General features: G+C 35.5%; 1 long non-coding RNA gene and 1 pseudogene across 2 annotated transcripts in view; both read right to left on the bottom strand.

The window, feature by feature from the left end:
• Nucleotides 1–21,550, bottom strand: part of LOC309647939 (thioredoxin reductase-like selenoprotein T pseudogene) — a 481,034-nt pseudogene extending 459,484 nt beyond the window's left edge. The window contains exon 1 of the transcript XR_014268664.1: nt 11,417–21,550. The product of XR_014268664.1 is annotated as a thioredoxin reductase-like selenoprotein T pseudogene (transcript). The remainder of the gene's footprint in view (nt 1–11,416) is intronic.
• Nucleotides 1–22,887, bottom strand: part of LOC309647960 — a 675,074-nt gene that overhangs the window by 393,031 nt on the left and 259,156 nt on the right. The window lies entirely within an intron of this gene.

The following is a 22,887-nucleotide window of genomic DNA, read 5'->3' as shown; positions in this document are numbered from 1 at the left end:
CAAGAATGGAAATTATGTGCATGTTTCTCCAGGGAAACTTTGGTCTTGCGCACTCCTGAAATCAAATATTTCTATGAGTGTTCACTGAGGATGTGATTGCCTGTTTTACTGCTAGATTAGGTCAATGCCGACATTGCAATCTGGTATCACTTTACGAGCAAGGCAATTTCACACAATTAATTTCCTTCTTTAAAGGAAGCAATAAAGGACAGGCAATTGGAAATCTCACAACTTGTAACAACATCCTTTACTAACTAGTGCACACATCTGCAAAAACTAATATCTCCCTTTGTGTACGCTTACACACGTGCATTCAATTTTTAAATGATGTTGGGGTTTTCACAGATCCATTATGAATTCCTTGTAAGAAACAAACAAACAACAACTACAAACAACAGAGCTGTGAGAAGCACAGATTCTCACAGATCTCAAAACTCCTCTTAAGGTACTTCTGTATTCTCTGGGGATTTAAGAGTATGGCTGTAATATACAAAGGTGGGAAAACAAGGAGTAAAATACCGGAAAGTAACACAGTGTGAAGACAGAATCTCATATCTAATTCATGCCTTGGCAAACATTGTATGCATTGATTTCATAATTATTTTCTGTCTTTTTTATAAAGTTAAAAGGCCACTTACAGTGCTATAAAGTATAACATACGCTCTTTTTTTTCTCTTATGTGGACATACTTTGCTTTTTGGACATCCTTTTACTGTCAATACTTACATCTGTTGTTTAAAAAGCTATTCGTGGTGCAATTTCTTTTTAAATGCAAACCCATATGTGTGATCTCTAGAGGAACTGGTAAATTTCACCAAATGGGCATTCCTAAATTACATGCCATCTGTAGCTAGTGAAGAGAGAACTAAACCTGCTCAGCTGTGATTCTGCACCAATGTTTCCATCATTTTGATTGGCTCTAGGGAAATCATCCGTTTTTGGCATGAACTTTTCTAACCCCAACAGGTTATTATGGTCTGCTTGAGTTGCATTGGCTCAAAGAGTATTATATTTTGGCACATGTGAGAACTCATTCAGCTTTCTACATTGGTTTCTTTACCACACTTTACCATTGTGGCATAAAAATTCTGCTTTTTTCTTTTTTGTTTGTTTGTTTGTTTAGGTTTCAAACTAGTGAGGAGATGGTAAAGGTAATACCATTGCCTACATAGTTGTTTAAACTGTTGAAAGAAAAACAAATAAGCCCCCAGATTGCACAATCTAATAGTTGAATTACCTTAGTAAAAATTACCACATTATACAATTGAAAGATCATGGCTAAAAGATCATGCTGGAAAAACAATATAAGAGGTTAAATCTCAGTACACATTTTTACCAGTGCTCCCCTGCAAATAAAGAAGGAAGACTACCTCACTTTTTTTTCAGTTTACAAATGCAGTTTTTCACACTTCATTATTTTTTCTGGCCAAAGACTGTTTTAGGCTCATGTATTTTAAACTGTGGATAAAGTCCCATCAATGTACAGTTAAACAGTGAACTGAAATTCTAGGTATTATTTCAATGACCATTGTTGAATTTTTACATACAAAATAATCTGCAGTTGAAGTAAGAATACTATCATATAGGAGTCATCCTAATGATCTCACTTCCTCCCTCTTGCTTTTAATTCATCCTAACATTTTTGTAAAGATTTTAAAACATGAGCAAAGTCAAAATATTTGCAAGACAACTATTATGGCTGTGGAACACAACCATAAGCCATGCTCACATATTTTTCCCACTGGTTTCTGTAATCATTCCCAAGAATCTTCCTTTGGGTTGAATCAGAACAAATGTCTGGCTTGTCTTTATATGAGAAATAAGGGTCCTGTGGCAGAAGATATACAGGCAGTAGGAAGGTCAGCATGGATCACAGTGAGAAATGTCAACACCAGGAATGTAGAAAAGAAACAGATTGATTGAAACATACACTTATAACCAACATGGCAGATGACAGTAAAGAGGGAAGTAGAGAAGACAAAAAAAAAGTACATCAAAAGTCAAATGAATACTATTGTAAAGGGCCAGGAGACATGAAGGAGTGCTCTTCAACACTGATTAGAAGCACACCATTTCTCTGAAGTTTGTTTGAAATTCTAGTTTTTAACCCTCTCCTTGGACCCCCCAGTTTTCAAAGGATATCTATCCAGGGTCAGTGCAGAGAACTGGCTGACGATGACTGCAATAGAGCAACAGAATATGAAGGAAAAAAATCTAGAATTAAAAATTTTTAAACCTAAAAAAAAAAAAAAGTACCGCTAAAAAAAAAATTGGCACCATTAATTGTATCAGAAACACTTATCAAAATATATCCTGATCTTTACTCTCATCTTCACATAGATCATCTGTACATGGCATCAAGATATGAAATAATACTGCTGTCACCTTTTGTATGATTTAATTTATGGTGTAAATTGCACAGAAATATTTAAATGAAATTGTGGCTAAAAACTGGCAGGAAGAGTAAGCTAACATTTCCAGAAAGTGTGGAATATGATAATGATTTGATCCATGATCTCTTTCTCTTAGGTACAAGCAATGGTCAGTGACATGTGGTCACTTTTTAGTCAGGGAATCCTGGATTCATAATGTAATCAACCCACTGGAATTTGTATTGGAAATTCAAGATCCTTTAGGAATAATTAACAAATCCTCCAATATGGGTTCCACACATGTATTTAATTTAGCTAGCGGAAAACTCACACTTAATATTTTCCATGTATTACACAGGAAACCTCATGTAGAAAAAAGAACATAGGAATTTTCTCATCATTATCTTCAAAAGTTCTTTAATTATCTGCCACATAACCTTATTAAGGAGACATTTGTCAGCCAATTCTCCTTATACACACACCCACACAAAAGGGAAATATTATGGTATCCTGTCTGGCTCAAATAGTGTTGAAGCTAGATATATAGAAACTAGATATTCATGGATAAATAGAAAATAGAATAAAGAAATACATAAAGCAAGGGTGTAATAGTAGAGTAGAGGAAAGAATCCCAAGGGAGAAATGCTGGACAGAGAGAGAAGTAAGACCTTATTCCTTTCATCATACATCATGTATCTGACCCCTCAGGAGCAGATCCAAAGCAGGGAAAAAGAGGAAAAGAGGATGATGACATTGTTTTGATCTTTTGAAATATGATATTTGTATTCTATAACATGGATGATCAGTATTTTGTGTAGGTCTGTTTTATAATCTCTGCTAAATCTCAGTCATTCAAAAATAGTTTCATGTATCTAAAGCAGCAAGTGATAAAATTACCAGCTAGAATAGAGGTGAACTTATCAATTTGCTTACTTTCTTGCATAAAAGAAATCATGGGTATAGCTGTGATCATTTAAAATGTCTTTGGCCTTCTTTGGGAAGGATCTTGAAATATTCATATTTGAGAGAGTATTATTGAAAAGACAGAGGGATTTAGGCAAAAGAACACTCCATTCTTGTTCTTTATATTTTGCTGTACCTAGCTTCAACTATGTCTTTGGTTTGATTACACAGCCATTTTCATTGTTATAAAGTCCCAATTGAAAGAAAAAAGAGTGTGGTGTGCAATCTTTCTTAGAAAAAAATGTGAATATAAACTTTTTTGTGTGGAGGGTAGTGTGTGTGTGTGTGGGTGTATTTGCGTGATGAGTGCTTAAAATACACTTAGCAGACTAATAGTTTTCTTGAGCAGAATTGCTAGAAGTTGTCTATAATAAATAAGATATAAGTCCTTTTCTAATCATCAGTGGCACTACCACATCTGGAAATTTATGTTCAGTTCTAGAAAATATTAAAAATAATATAAAAAATTAGAAAGCACTCAGAAAAAAGTAATCAGGATATTAAAAGAATACAAAATTAACTTTTGTTACTAATGGTTGATGAAAATGGATTTACATAGGTGAGAAAAGACTAAATAATATTAAGCTATTGTCAGTACTTGAAGGACTTAGACTAAGGACACTGTTTTATGTTGTTCTATTGGCTAAACCTAAGAACAAAAAGAAGACAATATGTGGGGACATTTATGAAATTCAGAACTGTTCAAAGGTAGAACAAGAGTTGCCAGTCAACGCTGGTGTTCTAAACTAGAAATGTTTTTGTTGAGTTTATTTAAATATGAAGTGAATAGATATAATAAATTTTTGACCTTTTCTAATCCTGAGAGGCTATGACCTTCTCATGAATCAGTATTATTTTGGGAATGTTTTTCTTTGATATCTTAAGTTCTATACAATTATATCTTACCATACAATAGACTTACTGAAGGAAGTTAGTGTGAGAGGGATATGAAATCAAAGTTTCTAGTTTATTGCTTTATCTCATGTATTATAGACTTTCTGACAGAAATATTTGAAAGACTGAACTTGAATCATAAAATTGAAATATATATGTTTTGCAAAAGTCAAAGCCAGGATTTTATGAACAATGAAGTTTTAAAGATTTTAGTAAACATAGTTGAATTTTTTTTCTCCTGTAAAATGAACTGAGTTCAATATTAAATTCTTTTCTAAGCAATGTAATTTTTTATCTAGACCATTCTTAAATCTGTCAAGGAAACATTTCCTAAGGAATACCCCTACCCATGTCTTTCCATCATCATATGCATTATGGTTCTTACAGACTTTTGTCCCATTATTTTTGCTTATTACAGAAATATCTTTGATGTCCAAGATACATGATTCTTACTATCTGCAGCTGCAAGCTACTAGTAATTGACATTTTAAGGCTATTATATAACACTAGCGCTTAAAATATACTGAATTTTAGTTCAAAATTTAAAATATATTAGCTTAGAAATAGAAACTTTTCAAGTACTTATTGTAAGATACATAAAAACAAATAATAGTGCTTTGTAGAAGGCTCATACTAGCTTGAACCAGCTAGTGAGACAGAGCTGATTTTCTACATTTCCTCCCAACTGCATGTTCAGGTACATAATTTTTGTAGCTTAAAATCAGTCACTGTGAGAGTATTTACACCATGAAAATTGGCAAATGTTATAAATCAGGGCTTTTTTTCCACTGAAAACTAGTTATTAAACATTTACCAACATACTGCTGGTAAAATTTAATCATATCGTGAGAGATGTTTATATACTGAAGCTTAAATCCCAAGCAATAATATTCTCATATTTTAACTATATGTCTACTTGTTATTAACATATTATCTGTAGGTAAATTGAGCTATTATGTGACATTGAAATTCGTTAAGGAAACATGTTTAGTCATTCTTTTTTTTTATTTGCTAGAATTATATTCATAATGCTTACAAATTATATACAATGCTACCAGAGAAAATAAATTAAATATATATATAAGTGAGATAAACTAAATGCAGGTAGAATAAGAGATGATAACAACAACAACAAAAAAGAGATGATAAAGCCAGTCAGTTCTGGTTACACTCACTAGGGAGACTACATTTCTAGTGGAAAGAGTATATATGTGAAGAGGGATAAATCGCCATATATTTATTTGAAAGCATGCTCATCATCTTTATTTAAGAAATCTAACACCTCAGCTATATGTAGTAGACAATTACAGCTGTGTCCACCAAAGCAAAGCCAAAGTGCTTACTCATGTCTCGAGGATTTATGGAATAAGCCAACCAGAAGGACTTTTGCGTTTCTCTTCCCTAGAAAAAAAAAGTCTTCCTAAGAGAAAGAGGTAAGGGAGAAAAGTTAGCAGAATAACAGAAATACTCTCATGAAAAAAGAGTGATTCTAAATACAACATGACGTACCTAACACTCAAACTTCTCTCTGAGCCCAGAGATCCATCAGTAAGATCGGAGAAAGCAATTATCACTGGAATTCTAAAATGCTGGAGAAGAAGCCAGGATAGCTTTCACAATCCGCTAAATGAAGACAATATAAAGAAAGAAAATGTTTCAGCTTCTTCATCACAATAACTAAACAAACCTGGAACCATGAGGTTGCACTTGCATTAAACAGAGAGAACATGTGTGAACAGGTAAGAAGTGAGTGTACTTTCTTATGAGCAAATTTAAACCTCTGTTAAATCCCAGAAATCATATGCAGGTTTGACAGAAGGTTAGGGTCTTGCAGGAATAAGTGGAGAACAACCACTAATGAAATAAGGGATACAATGGCATAGCAACATATGTTACCAACTCAATGAAAATCACGCAAAAATTTCTGTTGGCATTTTTTGCCAATTTCCAGTTTTATTTGCTAGGATACTAGCTATAAAAGCAGCACCTTTCATTTTTATTTGATTAAATCATTGAATCAAAAAACTGGTCAATGAAATAAGAAACAAAAGGTTAAAAAAGAAATCAGAAACAAAATATTGAATTTACTGAATTTTTCACCTTTAATAGGAGGGTATGGCATGCCAACAAATTAGGCAAATCCGAACTCTTCCCTTTCGATCAATCTGATATAGGCAAGAAGGCAGAACACAAGGAACGGCAACCATTGTACTCATTGTTGGAGCTTCCAATAAAGCAGTAGTTTTTTCTTTCCTGTGTATTTGTGTGTGATTCTAGGAATATGGGTTTCATAATTCCTTAAGTGGTCAATATTCTATGTATGATTAGTTTTCTTTTATATTTTAATTTTAATTTTAATTTTATTTTTTTAACAACTTTATTGGAACATAATTGCTTTACAATGGTGTGTTAGTGGCTGCTTTATAACAAAGTGAATCAGATATACATATACATATATCCCCATATCTCCTCCCTCTTGTGTCTCGCTCCCATCTTCCTTATTCCACCGTCTAGGTGGTCACAAAGCACCAAGCTGATCTCCCTGTGCTATGCAGCTGCTTCCCACTAGCTCTCTATTTTACATTTGGTAGTATATATATGTACAAGCCACTCTCTCACTTCGTCCCAGCTTACCCTTCCCCCTCCCTGTGTCCTCAAGTCCATTTCCTACATCTGTGCCTTTATTCCTGTCCTGCCTCTAGGTTCTTCAGACCTTTTTTTTTTTTTTTTTTTTTTAGATTCTATATATATGCATTAACATATGGTATTTGTTTTTCTCTTTCTGACTTACTTCACTCTGTATAACAGTCTCTAGGTCCATCCACCTCACTACAAATAACTCAATTTCATTTCTTTTTATAGCTGAGTAAATTCCATTGAATATATGTGCCACATCTTCTTTATCCACTCATCTGTCGATGGACAATTAGGTTGATTCCATGTCCTGGCTATGGTAAATAGAGCTGCAATGAACATTGTGGTATACAACTCTTTTTGAATTCTGGTTTTCTCAGGGTATATGTCCAGTAGTGGGATTGCTGGGTCGTATGGTAGTTCTACTTTTAGTTTTTTAAGAACCTCCATACTCTTCTCCATAGTGGCTGTATCAATTTACATTCTCACCAACAGTGCAAGAGGGTTCCCTTTTCTCCACACCCTCTCCAGCATTTACTGTTTGTAGATTTTTTTGATGACAGCCATTCTGAATGGTGTGAGGTGATACCTCATTGTAGTTTTGATTTGCATTTCTCTAATGATTAGTGATGTTGAGCATCCTTTCATGTGTTTGTTGGCAATCTGTATATCTTCTTTGGAGAAATGTCTATTTAGGTCTTCTGCCTATTTTTGGATTGGGTTGTTTGTTTTTTTGTTATTGAGCTACATGAGCTGCTTGTAAATTTTGGAGATTAAACCTTTGTCAGTTGCTTCATTTGCAAATATTTTCTCCCATTCTGAGTGTTGTCTTTTCGTCTTGTTTATGGATTCCTTTGCTGTGCAAAATCTTTTAAGTTTCATTAGGTCCCATTTGTTTATTTTTGTATTAATTTCCATTTCTCCAGGAGGTGGGTCAAAAAGGTTCATCCTGTGATTTATGTCATAGAGTGTTCTGCCTATGTTTTCCTCTAAGAGTTTTATAGTGTCTGGCCTTACATTTAGGTCTTTAATTCATTTTGAGTTTATTTTTGTGTATAGTGTTATGGAGTGTTCTAATTTCATTCTTTTACCTGTAGCTGTCCAGTTTTCCCAGCACCACTTATTGAAGAGGCTGTCTTCTCCATTGTATACTCTTACCTCATTTTTCACAAATAAGGTGACCATATGTGCGTGGTTATCTCTGGGCTTTCTATCCTGTTCCATTGATGTATATTTCTGTTTTTGAGTCAGTACCATGTTGTCTTGATTACTGTAGCTTTGTAATATAGTCTGAAGTCAGGGAGCCTGATTACTCCACCTCTGTTTTTCGTTCTCAAGATTGCTTTGGCTATTTGAGGTTTTTTGTGTTTCCATACAAATTGTGAAATTTTTTGTTCTAGTTTTGTGAAAAATGCCATTGGTACTTTGACAAGGATTGCATTGAATCTGTAGATTGCTTTGGGTAGTATACTCATTTTCACAATGTTGATTCTTCCAAACCAAGAAAATGGTATATCTCTTCGTCTTTTTGTATCATCTTTAATTTCTTTCATCAGTGTCTTATAGTTTTCTGCATGCAAGTCTTTTGTCTCATTAGGTAGGTTTATTCCTAGGTATTTTATTCTTTTTGTTGTAATGGTAAATGGGAGTGTTTCCTTAATTTCTCTTTCAGATTTTTCATCCTTAGTGTAGAGGAATGCAAGACACTTCTGTGCATTACTTTTGTAACCTGCTACTTTACCAAACTGATTGAATATCTGTAGTAGTTTTCTGGTAGCATCTTTAGGATTCTCTATGTATAGTATCATGTCATCTGCAGACAGTGACAGGTTTACCTCTTCTTTTCCAATTTGGATTCCTTTCATTTTTTTTAATTCTCTGATTGCTGCAGCTAAAACTTCCAAAACTATGTTGAATACTAATCGTGAGAGTGGACAACCTTGTCTTGTTCCTGATCTTAGAGGAAATGTTTTCAGGATTTCACCACTGAGAACGAGGTTAGCTGTGGGCTTGTCATATATGGCCTTTATTATGTTAAGGTAGGGTCCCTCTGTGCCTACTTTCTGGAGAGTTTTTATTATAAATGGGTGCTGAATATTGTCAAAAGCTTTTTCTGCATCTATTGAGATGATCATATGGTTTTTCTCTTTCAGTTTGTTTCTACGGTTTTTCCCATTGATTGATTTGTGAATATTGAAGAATCCTTGCATTCCTGGGATAAACCCCACTTGATCATGTTGTATGATCATCTGAATGTGCTGTTGGATTATGTTTGCTACTATTTTGTTGAGGGTTTTTGCATCTATGTTTATCAGTGATATTGGCCTATAGTTTTCTTTCTTTGGGACATCTGTGTCTAGTATTGTTATCAGAGTGATGGTGGCCTCGTAGAATGAGTTTGGGAGTGTTCCTCCCTCTGCTACATTTTGGAAGAGTTTGAGAAGGATAGGTGTTAGCTCTTCTCGAAATGTTTGATAGAATTCGCCTGTGAAGCCATGTGGTCCTGAGTTTTTGTTTGTTGGAAAATTTTTAATCACAGTCTCAATTTCAGTGCTTGTGATTGGTCTGTTTATATTTCTGTTTCTTCCTGATTCACTCTCGGAAGGTTGTGCCTTTCTAAATATTGGTTCATTTCTTCCAGGTTGTCCATTTTATTGGCATATGGTTACTTGTAGTAATCTCTCATGATCCTTTATTTCTGCAGTGTCAGTTGTTACTTCTCCTTTTTCGTTTCTATGTCTATTGATTTGAGTTTTTTCCCTTTTTTTCTTAATGAGTCTTGCTAATGGTTTATCAATTTTGCTTATCTTCTCAAAGAACCAACTTTTAGTTTTATTGATCTTTGCTATTGTTTCCTTCATTTCTTTCTCATTTATTTCTGATCTGATCTTTATGATTTCTTTCCTTCTGCTAACTTTGGCTTTTTTTGTTCTTCTTTATCTAATTGCTTTAGGTGTAAGGTTAGGTTGTTTATTTGAGATTTTTCCTGTTTCTTGAGGTAGGATTGTATTGCTATAAACTTCCCTCTTAGAACTGCTTTTGCTGCATCCCATAGGTTTTGAGTTCTTGTGTTTTCATTGTCATTTGTTTATAGGTATATTTTGATTTCCTCAGTGATCTCTTGGTTATTTAGTAGTGTATTGTTTAGCTTCCATGTATTTGTATTTTTACAGGTTTTTTCCTGTAATTAATATCTAGTCTCATAGCGTTTGGTCAGAAAAGATACTTGATACGATTTCAATTTTCTTAAATTTACCAAGGCTTGATTTGTGACCCAAGATATGATCTATCTTGGAGAATGTTCCATGAGCACTTGAGATGAAAATGTATTCTGTTGTTTTTGGACGGAATGTCCCATATCAATTAAGTATCAATTAAGTTCATCTTCTTTAATGGATCATTTAAAGCTTGTGTTTCCTTATTTATTTTCATTTTGGATGATCTGTCCATTGGTGAAAGTGAGGTGTTAAATTCCACTACTATGATTGTGTTACTGTCAGTTTCCCCTTTTATTGCTGTTAGCACTTGCCTTATGCATTGAGGTGCTCCTGTGTTGGATGCATAAATATTTACAATTGTTATATCTTCCTCTTGGATTGCTCCCTTGATCATTATGTAGTGTCCTTCTTTGTCTCTTGTAATAGTCTTTTTTTAAATTCCATTTGTCTGATATGAGAATTGCTATTCCAGCTTTATTTTGATTTCCATTTGCATGGAATATCTTTTTCCATCCCTTCACTTTCAGTCTGTATGTGTTCCTAGGTGTGAAGTGGATCTCTTGTAGACAGCATATATACGGGTCTTGTTTTTGTATCCATTCAGCCAGTCTATGTCTTTTGGTTGGAGCATTTAATCCATTTACATTTAAGGTAGTTATCGATATGTATGTTCCTATTACCATTTTCTTAATTGTTTTGTGTTTGTTATTGTAGGTCTTTTCCTTCTCTTGTGTTTCCTGCCTAGAGAAATTCCTTCAGCATTCTTGTAAAGCTGGTTTTGTGTTGCTGAATTCACTTAGCTTTTGCTAAGTGAAATTATATTAAAAGTTTTAATTCCTCCATCAAATCTGAATGAGATCCTTGCTGGATAGAGTAATCTTGGTTATAGGTTTTTCCCTTTCATCACTTTACATATGTCCTGCCACTCTCTTCTGGGTTGCAGAGTTTCTGCTGCAAGATCATCTGTTAAACTTATGGGGATTCCCTTGTATATTATTTGTTGTTTTTCCCTTACTGCTTTTAATATTTTTCTTTGTATTTAATTTTTGATAGTTTGATTAATATGTGTCTTGGTGTGTTTCTCCTTGGATTTATCCTGTGTGGGACTCTCTGCACTTCCTGGACTTGATTGACTATTTCTGTTCCCATATTAGTGAAGTTTTCAACTGTAATCTCTTCAAATATTTTTACAGTCCCTTTCTTTTTCCCTTCTTCTTTTGGGACCCTTATAATTCGAATGTTGGTGTGTTTAATGTTGTCCCAGAAGTCTCTAAGACTGTCCTCAATTCTTTTCATTATTTTTTCTTTAATCTCCTCTGCAGTAGTTATTTCCACCTTTTTTATCTTCCAAGTCACCTATGCGTTCTTCTGCCTCAGTTATTCTGCTATTGTTTCCTTCTAGAGAATTTATAATTTCATTTATTGTGTTGTTGATCATTGTTTGTTTGCATTTTAGTTCTTCTAGGTCCTTGTGAAATGTTTCTTGTATTTTCTCCATTCTATTTCCAAGATTTTGGATCAGCTTTACTATCATTACTCCGAAGTCTTTTTCAGGTAGACCTCCAATTTCCTCTTCGTTTGTTTGGTCTGGTGGGTTTTTGCCTTGCTCCTTCATCGGCTGTGTGTTTCTCTGTTCTCATTTTGCTTAACTTACTGTGTTTGGGTCTCCTTTTCACAGGTTGCAGGTTCGTAGTTCCCGTTGTTTTGGTGTCTGCCCCCAGTGAGTAAGTTGATTCAGTGGCTTGTGTAGGCTTCCTGGTGGAGGGGACTGGTGCCTGTTTTCTGGTTGATGAGGCTGGATCTTGTCTTTCTGGGGGGCAGGACCGCATCCAGTGGTGTGTTCTGAGGTGTCTGTGACTTTATTATGATGTTAGGCAGACTCTCTGCTAATGGGTGGGGTTGTATTCCTGTTTTGCTAGTTGTTTGGCATAGGGTGTCCAGCACCGTAGCTTGCAGATTGTTGAGTGGAACTGGGTTTTAGCGTTGAGATGGAGATCTCTGTGAGATCTTTCACTGTTTGATATTACATGTGGTCAGGAGGACTCTGGTGGACCAATATCCTGAACACGGCTCTCCCCCCTCAAGGCCCAGGGCTGACACCCAGCCGGAGCAAGAAAACCCTGTCCACCACATGGCTCAGAAGAAAAGTGAGAAAAAAAGAAAGAAAGAAAGAAAAAGTAAAATAAAATAAAGTTATTAAAATAAAAAATTATTAAAAATAAAAAAATTAAAAAGTAATAAGAAAAAGAAAGAAGGAAAGAAGAGAGCAACGAAACCAAAAAACAAATTCACCAATGATAACAAGCACTAAAAACTATACTAAAAAAAAAAAAAGAAAAACCGACAGACAGAACCCTAGGACAAATGGCAAAAGCAAAGCTATACAGACACATCACACAAAGAAGCATACACATACACACTCACAAAAAGAGAAAAGGAAAAAAATAAATATATCTATATATAAAAAAATAAAAAGGAAGAGAGAAACCAAATTAATAAACAAATCTACCAATGATAATAAACTCTATATACTAAACTAAGATAAACATAAGACCAGAAACAAGTTAGATGTAGAAAGCAAACCCCAAGTCTACAATTGCTCCCAAAGTCCACTGCTCAATTTTGGGATGATTCTTTGTCTATTCATGTATTCCAGAGATGTTGGGGACCTCAAGTTGATTGTCGAGATTTAATCCACTCCTCCTCAGGCTGCTGGGAGACATTTCCCTTTCTTTTCTTTGCTCACACAGCTCCTGGGGTTCAGCTTAGGATTTTGCTCTGCCTCTGCATTTATGTCACCTGAGGGTGTCTGTTCTTCTCTCAGACAGGACAGGGTTAAAGTAGCAGCTGATTGGGAGCTCTGGCTCACTCAGGCTGGGGGGAGGGAGGGGTATGGAATGCTGGGAGAGCCTGAAGCGGCAGAAGGCAGAGTGAAGTTGCAAGAGCCTAAGGCGTTCTGTGTGTTCTCCAGGGGAAGTTGTCCCTGGATTACGGCACCCTGGCAATGGTGGGCTGCACAGGCTGCCAGGAGGGGAGGTTTGTATAGTGACCTGTGCTTGCATACAGGCTTCTTGGTGGCTGCAACAGCAGCTTTAGCATTTCATGCTCATCTCTGGTGTCTTCTCTAATAGCTGTGACTCTTGCCCATCTCTGGGGCTCGTTTAGGCAGTGTTCTGAATCTCCTCTCTTCACGCACGCTGAAATAATGGTTCCTTGCCTCTTAGGAAGTTCCAGATTTCTTCCCGGACTCCCTTCCAGCTAGCTGTGGTGCACTTGCCTCCTTCAGGCTGTGTTCATGCAGCCAACCCCAGTCCTCTCCTACGAAGACAGAGCCTCAGCTCCCAGCCCCCACCCAGCCTGGAGGGTGAGCAGACAAGCCTTTCAGGCTGGTGAGTGCTGGTCAGCACCGATCCTCTGTGCAGGAGTCTCTCTGCTTTGCCCTCTGCACCCCTGTTTTTGTGCTGTCCTCCGTGGCTCTGAAGCTTCCCCCCCACCACCCCCCGTCTCCTCCAGTGAAGGGCTTTCCTAGTGTGTGGAAACCTTTCCTCCTTCACAGCTCCCTCCCAGAGGTGCATGTCCCATCCCTATTCTTTTGTCTCTGTTTTTTTCTTTTTTCTTTTGCCCTACCCAGCTACATGGGGAGTTTCTTGCCTTTTGGGAAGTCTGAGGTCTTCTGCCAGCGTTCAGTAGGTGTTCTGTAGGAGTTGTTCCACATGTAGATGTATTTCTGATGTATTTGTGGGGAGGAAAGTGATCTCCCCATCTTAGTCCTCTGCCATCTTGAAGGTCTCTAATATGATTAGTTCTCACTAGCCCTCATAATCTTTGAAAATACATATCACATATAAAATATAAATGTATAAATTAGTTACTACATATATAAAATAAAATTAAACATAGTATATTTGGAATAAGTTAATGAGAGATCATTATTTAATGCTAGGATAAGGAGAATTTTTACTTTACTTTTTTTGGTGTATATTTTCTTTGGAAAGAGAAAAGAGTCAAAGATGAAAAACTCATATTTTCATCTCTCCATCTCTCTTGAGACAGAGTCAAAAGGAAGCAAAAGAAACAGAACATTTATCGTTTACAAAAGAAGAGTTTAAAAGCCTTATTTTATTATCTGGAAAATTGAAAAGGTACCAGGGTGTAAGTGAAAGCAAAGAATATCAAGAACAATCGTAGTATGAAGGATTTCATAATCTGTTATCCTTTGGCTCTTTTTCCTCTTATTTTTGTTTTACGTGTCTGTGTGGGACAGTGGCGGGGGAGTTGTTTGCTTGTATTTTCATCCTGGGGCCTGTTGGGTAGAATTAGATCTGTATAACATGAAGTGTACAAATACAATGATACATATATAAGTATTTTCTCCCTGCTTGTCACATGCTGAATAAAGGCTGTTCCTTGGAGACTTTCTCTATCTAGTTTCCTTAGCCTAGTGTCAAAACTATACTTCTTAAACATAATGCTGAATTTGAAATCTGTAACTCTACTGAATCTTGCTTTGTTCTCTTAGATGCTTAGGACCTATGCCATACTTCCAAGGAGATGTATGGCTTAAAGCTTACCATTGTCTCATACTCATTAAAGTATGACATTTATGTTTAAAATATACTTCAAGTTTTCTTTTTCTTTTGTCTTTTTTTTTCAGGTCTGGGATATTAAATCATCTTCGATAAGAAGTGACCAAAATTTTATTCATCCTTAAAATAAAATAAGAAAGAAATAATATTTTTTAAATATTGAAAGACAAGATGTTATTGAGCATTTTGTTTTTACTACAGGCATACCTTATTTTATTGTACTCTGCTTTAGTGCACTATGCAGACATTGTGTTTTTTACAAACTGACGGTTTGTGGCAACCCTGTGATGAGCAAGTCTGTCGATGCCATTTTTCGAATAACACTTGCTTACTTTGTGTCTCTGTGTCACATTTTGGTAATTCTCACAATTTCAAACATTTTCATTATTATTATATTTGTTATGGTGATCTGTGCTCAGTCATCTTTGATGTTACTATTGCAAAGCAGTTATGACCCGTCTAAGGCTCAGATAATGGTTAGCATATTTTAATCAATAAAGTATTTTTAATTAAGGTAGCTACATTGCTTTTTTAGATATAATACTATTGCACACAACAGATGACAGTGTAGTGTAAACATAACTTTCATATGCACTGGAAAACAAAACATCTGTATGAATCGCTTTATTGTGATACTCACTTTATTTGGGTGGTCTGGAACTGAACCCACAATATATCTGACGCATGCTTGTATTAACATGAAAATGTATTAAAAGTATTTCAGAAAAAATACTTGAACTCAAAACAGTTAAAGAGCTCTTTTAATTAAAAAAAAAATTTTAAAGGGTATTAGTTTCACAGCAAAACTGAGGGGAATGTACAGAGATTTTCCATATACTCCCTGTTCCCCTACATGTTTAACCTCCCCACAACCAACATGCTGCCCCCCACCAACAGCTTGGTACATTTGTTACAGTTGGACATTGTTGGTTGATGGTTACATTAACACATCTTATTCACCCGAAGTCTGTGGTTTAAATTACAGTTCACTGTTGCTATTGTACATCCTATGGGTTTTGACAAATGTATAATGACATGTGTCTATAATTGTGGTGTCATATGGAGTATTTTCACCCTAAAAATCATCTGTGCATCTATTTATCCTTCCCCTCCCCAAACCCTGGCAGCCACTGACATTTTTACTGTCTCCATAGTTTTGCTTTTTCCAGAATGCCATATAGTTTGAATCTTTTAGTATGTAGTCTTTGCAGATTGCCTTCTTTCACTTGGTATTATGCATTTAAGTTTCTTCGAAGTTTCCTTCCTTTTTATGACTTGATAGCTCATTGCTCTTTAGTTCTAGATAATATTAAATTGTCTGGATGTCCCAGAATTTATTTGTTCATTCACCTATTGAAGGACATCTTGGTTGTTTCCAAGTTTTGGCAATTATGAATAAAGTTCCCATAAACATCCGTCTGCAGGATTTGTGTGGGATACAGTTAAATTCTACATATCACATAATCAGCCAAGTAGCTTGGTTTCATTATAGCAAACAACCAATTTGAATGACTTAAAATGTCTACATATTAAAACCTTTATAATTTTTTATTAGTGTCTGTTCAAAGAAAATAATTGGCAAACAATGTTGGTCATTTACCTAGAGTGCCTGTATAAACTCACTAGATTTAACACATAATTATAGACATTTCATTTATTTTACTAACAAAGAGAAACTTGATGAGAACTGTGTTGTTGGATTCTCAATGTTTTTTACAATCATGTGGATTCAGTATTAACATTTCTGTGGTTTGTTTATTTCCAAGTTTCTAGACCCATTGTTTATTAGAAGTCTCCATATTTAACAATAAAATAGTGAAAGATGATAAATAGTCTACCACATCTGCACTTTTGAACAACCAGTGACATAAATTATTTCAGTTAGTAGCTCATAATTCAGAGAAGGTTGGAGGCCATGAGTACATACATTTTCTTATAATATGACTATTTGTTTCTTAATATATGTCAAATATAATAAGAAATGACATTTTTCATTTAACACTTATTATTCCAAAAAGTCCATGAGAGGGTCACTAACACATTTATTAGTATCTTCATTATTCCTAATTATAAAAGAATACATGTGCATCTGGGAAAATGTACAAAAATATGAAAATTTATAAAAGGTTTATTTTATTTATTAAAAATCCAACAGATAAAATGTTGTTATGTTTCACTGTTCCATTCTCTTGATTCCCATCATCACCATTTTTTACTTATTTCTATATTCTGAACACTTCTGAATAAGACACATTTTGATCTGTGTAAAGTATGAATCTCACTTTTATTTCAGTTGAATTTTTTAAGTTAATCTCACTTTTAAATTTTCATTTTGACTAAATGTATTAAAATTTTGTCTAAAGGTAAACCTACTCCTGCCTAAAAATAGACTAAAGAGATTTATTTGTCCCTGGGGGCTGAAACACAGGGAAGATCCAGTTACCAAGTCATGCAGTCCAGAAGGTGGTTATTTTTTCTTAGGGTTCCTGTTATAAGGATAAGCTTCTGACAATATCACACGGTGTACAATGTCTTAATCTAGTCTAACACTGACATTTCCAAATTCATGTTTCACAGTTTCCAATAAGAACTTTGTAATTCAGTCTTATTACACTTCTAGAGAATGATGTTTGTTCCAACACTGTACCCTACAATATTATTTCCCACCTTTTTCTTCAGTGAATTCAAGAGAAATGCTGTCTTATATTGTCCATAGTTGGTACAGTGAGTTACCTGATACAAAGGAAAAGGATGAACTGTCATAGAAAATTCACATCATAAATATCTGTGAAATGATGGACCCGGAGATTATCCTACTAAGTGAAGTAAGTCAGACAGAGAAAGACAAATATCATATGATATCTTGGAATCTAAAAAAAAAAACAAAACAACAAAAAAAAAAACTTATTTACAAAACAGAAACAGACTCACAGATTTAGAAAATGAACTTATGGTTACCAGCGGGGAAAGGTGTGGTGGAGGGGAGGATAGATTGGGAGTTTGGGATTGGCATGTACACACTGCTGTATTTAAATCAGATAACCAACAAGGATCTACTGTAAAAAGAAAAAATTGTGACATCCCGCTTAGCAGATATTGGTAAGGGCCACCCACTCTGGGAAAGAGGAATGATTTATGAGTAGGCTCAATTCTGCTCCCTGAGAGGGATGGTTCTCAGTTCATTGTTCTAGAAGCGTTTTCCTTTCTTATCATCCTCCATTTCCATAACTGAATTGAGTATTGTGGACCATATCCTCCTTGAGAACTGAACGTCCTTCTGCCTATGGAAGACTGAGGACCTGATAATTGTTTTATCCCCCTCAAAAGTCACAAACTTTTAGTTTAGGCTAGTGCTTCTTTGAAAGAATGACTCTAAAACATGTAGTTGGCTTCTATCTACTTGATTCCAGTCAGCATCATGTGTCTACATGCTGTTCTTTTATGAACATACTTCTTAAATTTGCCATTATTTTCTCACATTCTCTTCTCCACCCTTACCTGAACTCTCTCCTTCACACACTCAAAATAATTGCAATTACTTTCTTTTATTAAGCTTTCATGGAAGAGGCATAGCTTTTCTCTCTTTTGTCCAAATGAAAAGATTTACTAGGCGCCACCTTAGCTATTCACAATCTTTTAATAATGAGTAAAAGGGCAAGCGCTGTTTGGATCCTGCGTCTAAGCTGACTTTTATAAATGTTTCAATTTTAATATTTTACTGTTTGACATTAGATACACTTGTATTTTCCAAATCTTCAAGGTCCTAAATTTTTCACTTTTTTTTTTTTCTTTTCCACCTGGAAATGTTCAGTTCTTTTTGAAATAATCTCTTTCTTTTAAGATCTGGTAAAATACACCCAATGATGTTTAGCACCCATTACTAACATTTTGTTTTCCAACTTCTGCTCTTAAATCAACATTATTTGCCTTCCAAATTATGATGGAAGACTTGTTAATAATAATTTCACCATTGCATAAACTGGATCACTTTCCTTCAAGATTTAATATCATTTTCCTTGTCACCCACAGCAGGGGCACTAAGCCAATGACATAAATATGTTTGTGTTGACAGTACTCCGCGTCTGGGTTGCAGTTTCTATATCAGCCATATCAGTGCTGATTATGCTATGCAATTTTTTAAAAATTCAGAAACTTTCAGTTTATTTTGAATAACCCCTTGAAATATGAGAAGATGACAGTGCCTCAATTAACTTTTTCCTTGAAGTTGCAAAATAGAATGTACAAATTCCATATTAAAAAAACCTCAAAGAATTTCAAGGATTTAAAACAAAAATGATTCAAGATTAACAAAACTTTGTGTAAGTCAAGTGGTTTCTTACTTTTCTCTCTAAATAAAATTGAAGGAGGAACAAATTAAGTTTCCAGTGATAAATCATTATAAATGATGTTTAGTAATACGTCATTGTATACTTTTGGGAATAAATTAAAAAGTACTTTATGAAGTGAAAGTTTGAGCCAAACCTTCCTTCTAGATGAGTACATGGCTTCAGAGGGAAAATCAAATCCAATCTAGCTCCACAGTGATCTGTAAGGTGCTGCACATAGCTGATGCAATTGCTTTGTGTTCCCTCTGAAAGCTACCTGCCTGTGCTCCAAGTTGTGTGCCCATTGTAGATGCCTTGAAATATTATCAATCAGTAACTTTATTTTTTCTTGGAAGAAGATCCACAAGTTGAACTTTGAATATATGGAAAATTTGCTTTATTGAGAACCAGGAATTCCCTTTATGTCCTTCATTGTTTACCTTTTACATTCTAAAATAGATTAATACCACTAATATTTTAAGGCTTTTTAAAAGTACTGTGGTAAAAATAAATTAATTAATTAATTTAAAAAAAATAAAAGTACTGTGGTTTGTAGACACAGATGAGAATTTTTATATACCTCCTCAGTCTTCTTCCCATTTTATTTGCACTTCTACACTGAGCTTGAATAAAGATAAATGGTACCTGATGGTCAATAGTGTCTTTACATGTGGCATTGTAAATCTACCTCCTTGATGAGCTAATCTGGTAGCCAAAAAAGGTGCCTTGGGAAAAGTTACCTGAAATTAGCATTGTACAATGACTAGATTGGTTATTATTTGTATATAATGCATGCTAGGTAATTACAAATATTCAAATACCATTTATGAGACATGTTTGCAAATCACTTAATGAAGACACCTTACCTTTTCATAGTCATTTAACTTCTTTTTTTTTTTTTTTAACTTACATCTGCTTAGTTTTTTATTAAGTATAAAGGCCCAGTTAATCAACTCATTAACTTGGTTAAGGCAGGGCACTTGAACTACATTAACAGGATTTAAAAAGTGGTTGGTCTTTTCGTAGTTCTCTGGTAATCACACACGCACACACACACATACACAAATTGGTAGTACTCTGGATATAGGATTTCCCCGCATAATCTTATATAATGTGCTGTTCACAATCTGCAATATTTTGAAAACTATGTAAATTGGACATGACCAAATTAGAGATGTCTGATAAACTCTTATAAAGTATTTGGGAACTTCAGCTCTAGTCCCAAAAAGGATCAATTTTAAACTATAAAAAAGGAAAATTCATATAAAATCACAACAGACTTAACAGACATCTTTGAAAAAAAAATCAAATTGCAACTCAATTTTCTACTTTTTCAAATATGACCGAGAAAAAAAGTACAAGTAGTAATGTCTGCATTTTTTAAAAAAAACTATTAACCAAGTGGACTTGGGGAAGAAAGAAAAACTGTACAGTATTATTGCACTCCACAAATGTGCAGAATTCCAAAATGTGCCAGTACTGAAAAACTGTCTTACATTGAGGTTTTCCAAGAGGTACAACGAGCCTGCCAAGAAAGTATCTGGTCTGTACTAACAGATTGCTGTCTTCGGTACAGGCCTTCATAATGTCAGTCACGTTGCTCTTGCAAAAATCCCTTAATGTAAAAGAGCTTTCAGTGCTGATAGGTGGGGCTATGATCGATGGTATGGGATTGAATCCATATGCACATTGAGCTTCATTTCATTGTCAAGAATTTGAACATGCTGTTGCGTGGATGGAAGGTGACCAGATTCCAGCTTAGACCACACAGGTACATCATTCAAAGTTATCTCAAATGCACCTGTTGACATACATTGGTTCTCAATCATGTTGCTCAAGAAAAAGACCATCATACATGCATAGACCTTTCCTTGGCCCCACTGCCAGATGCTAGGAGCTTGCATGCCAAAGAAAGCAAAAGAATCCTTGCCAACAATTATTAAGCCTATTAATACTAGCTTGGAGACTGACAGGAAAGATGCTATGTGTTTATATATTGGTTGAGGGAGGAAATTCTCTCCTTCAATGCGGATGTCTGGGCACCGCTGGCTACTAACCTGCACGTACTCCTCAAACACCCGCCTATAACCTCAGGAAACACAAATCTGGAACTTGAGCAGCGGCCCCGTGGCGTACTGCATCTTTAATCTCTCTCCAGGCACGCCGCCCAGGTTGGCGGAGGCATCGCGCCGGACCACCACCGACGCTGCCACTAGGAGAAGTAGCAGAAACCTCATGTTAAACGAGCCAACCACTTCAGCCGCCCTCAGACTGAGACTGCAGCCAGCCCAAGGCAGAGCCGGAGCCGCGAGCCATTTTAACTTTTCGTTGCTGTTTATCATCAGTAGCTTTCTTTACACTCATAATAGTTTCATGAGATATAAGGGACAATTCGTTATATTACTGATCTGAGTGGTGGCAAAGCTGAAACACAATGAAGTTCCATAGATAATTCAAGGCCACATAGCTGCTTGGAAGAAAATGTTGTCCTCTTATTTGTTCTTCATAATAGATTAAGTTTTTCTTTGGATATACAATTGCTCATAAGTTAAAATACAGTTGTAAAAATGAAATATATGTAAAACATATATATATATATATATTATATATATATATATATATATATATATAATATATATAATATACCACGGAAAAATCTTAATGTTGAAATTACTGCCCTTTATTTTAAATTGGGATCTCCATGAAGGCAAATATTTTCAGGGAAACTGTCTTCCACAATTAAAGTAGAATAATTGGAGAGGTTCTAAGATAATATTATTAATATAATATTTTGTAATATTAAAGTTTTTCAAATTCATAACCTCATGATAGCCCACAATGAGCCTCACCTCCCTATATTCATGCGCTTGTGTAGTCTTATCTCACACCAGATGACTAATACAATATTGTAACATGTGTAACTAATACAATATTGAAGAAATAATGGAGTTAAACTTCTAAGTCTAGGTCATAGAAAACACTGCAGTTTTTGTCTCGCTCTTAGCTTATTTGCTCTGAAAGAAACCAGCGGCCATGTAGTGAGGGCATTCAAGTTACCACTATGGAGAGGGCCACATGGTAAGAAACTGAAGCCTTCTGTCTACAGACAGAACTGAGTCCTCCTTTCAAAAGACATTGAATGGGGGCTTCCCTGTTGGCGTGGTGGTTAAGAATCTGCCTGCCAATGCAAGGGACACGGGCTCTAGCCCTGGTCCGGGAAGATCCCCCGTGCCGCAGAGCAACTAAGCCCGTGCACCACAACTACTGAGCCTGAGCTCTAGAGCCTGCAAGCCACAAGTACTGAGCCCACGTGCCACAACTACTGAAGCCTGTGCGCCTAGAGCCTGTGCTCCGCAACAAAAGAAGCCCCGACAATGGGAAGCCCGCGCACCGCAACAAAGAGTAGCCCCCGCTCACCGCAACTAGAGAAAGCCCACGCACAGCAACGAAGACCCAACACAGCCCTAAATAAATAAATTTATTCAAAAAAAAAAAAAAGACATTGAATGGGTTATCCTGGAAGAGACTCTTGCTCAAATGTTGCCTTCAGATAACTTCAGCCCAAACCCACATGTCGATGGCGACCTCCTGAGAGAACCTGAAACTGAATCACTTGGCTAAGCTGCTTCTGAATTCCTGACCCTCAGAATCTATAAGATAACAAATGTTTGTTGTTTTTATTTTCTATGTTTCAGGGTAATTAATTATGCAACTATAGATAAATACAGATAATTCTAATATGCCTCAAAAACCCCAGATTTCACTAAGTAGGCACTATTACAATTCCTGTCATTACAGGAAGGATGTTATTTAAGTGTAGTAAAAGAGAACCTAAGAAAAACTAAAGGTGACTGAGAAAGGGAACATTATGGAAGATGATCTTGAAGAACAAAGG

The sequence above is a fragment of the Balaenoptera physalus genome (assembly GCF_965194825.1).
Source record: "Balaenoptera physalus genome assembly, chromosome: 18".
NCBI classification, from domain to species: domain Eukaryota; kingdom Metazoa; phylum Chordata; class Mammalia; order Artiodactyla; family Balaenopteridae; genus Balaenoptera; species Balaenoptera physalus.
The sequence above is the reverse complement of the archived record's forward strand: the minus strand, read 5'-3'. Positions and strand labels throughout refer to the sequence as shown.